Consider the following 1,525-nt stretch of genomic DNA (forward strand, 5'->3'; position numbering starts at 1 on the left):
CCCCTCTACTCTGCCCTTGTGAGGCCCCTCAAATGCTTGGTCAAGATACAGGTAGGGCAGGTCGAAAAATGCCACGAGACCTCCCCTAGTGTTTTGGGTTTATGTGGCAAGGTTTTGGTAGAAGGAGCTGCAGGGCTGGCCTCTGTGAGGAGAATCCAGCAGTTATCCCACATTTGATTAGGGTCTGTTTCAGCAAGCTACAAAGGGACCTGCCAGTGCCCACTCAGTAGATAATGAGTTGCATACGTGGTCACATAGCAAGAGTTGCACTCAACAGCTCGGTGCTCAGGTGCAGACCAGGGAGGCGTGGTGTCCCCCTGGGGCCTCTATTAAGGCCTGTATTATTTAACACAGTTGTCTGTTACACGGACACCACACATATGTTGCGAGACTCTTTGTGGATTATGGATGCTCCTTTGTGCTGTCGCTGACCCATTGGGTCATCAGCTCCACATCCAAGGCTGTTTCTCTCAAGGCATGAACCAGAGAAACAAGGAAGTGGGCTATTCCGCGATGATTGGAAACATGGCCCACTTACATTCTACCATTCTCCCACTTCTTTCCTTGACTTGCACTGTCTCCTACGTCCGGTTCTCTCTGCTGCTATGACGTGCTCAAAAGCCAAACACCAGCAGGGATTGACCCCTCTCCACTGCTCCCATCACAGGGCAGGAAGATCTCCATGCTCTGGGAAAGTCTTCCGCACACATTGATGAGGTTTTGGTCACCCTTCCTGCATCCAACACCCACGTTCTTTCATGCTGGGTCTTCTCCGGCCTCTCCTCTCCCAGTCTGGACATAGATCCAGGGTTGCCCTGTCTCAGATGGGGAATTCGCCAGTTGCCCTTGTTAAATTTTACGCTGTTGCTCATAGCCCAGCCCTCTAATTTATCAACATCTATGTGCGAGGCTTCTCTACTCAAAATGGAGCCCTCGGGAACCCCCAGAGTGACTCCCTGCCAGGCACAGGTAACCCCATTTACAACTACACTTTGAGTCTGACCAACAAGCCAACTGCTCAACCATCTCATTAGATATTAGTCTAGCTGTGTGCTTGATGTTTTGTCCAGAAGGATATTCTAAGGAACTTAATCAAATCTTTGCTGAACTCCTAAGAGATTACACCTACTGGCAGCTACACATTATAAATGAGAGGGGTAACATCAGCATAAATAAGTATTCCTGTGCCTCATGCCCAGCACATCTGGGAAGCCCAGACCAGCCTGCAGTATGGCGATGCCAGCAAATAGGGCCCCCTCCTCACAACAATGCAGCCGCAAACCGCACCAAACGAGTGACACGCCATGACCTCACTTCATGACACCCCACCTCTCTCATGCTTTGGCCGCGTCTGCCGACTGCCCTCAAATGCACTCTCCATGCAAATCCATCCAAAGAGCCACTCTCACTTAAAAGATGCCACCAAGGCAAATAGACATGTCCTCAACAAGAGGTAATGAAAAGGGTGCGTTGTGGGAAGGACACCACACCTCACCTCATTACTTGCCAGGCTTTGACATTTCAG

The sequence above is a fragment of the Anas platyrhynchos genome, chromosome 2 (genome assembly GCF_047663525.1).
Source record: "Anas platyrhynchos isolate ZD024472 breed Pekin duck chromosome 2, IASCAAS_PekinDuck_T2T, whole genome shotgun sequence".
NCBI lineage: Eukaryota > Metazoa > Chordata > Aves > Anseriformes > Anatidae > Anas > Anas platyrhynchos.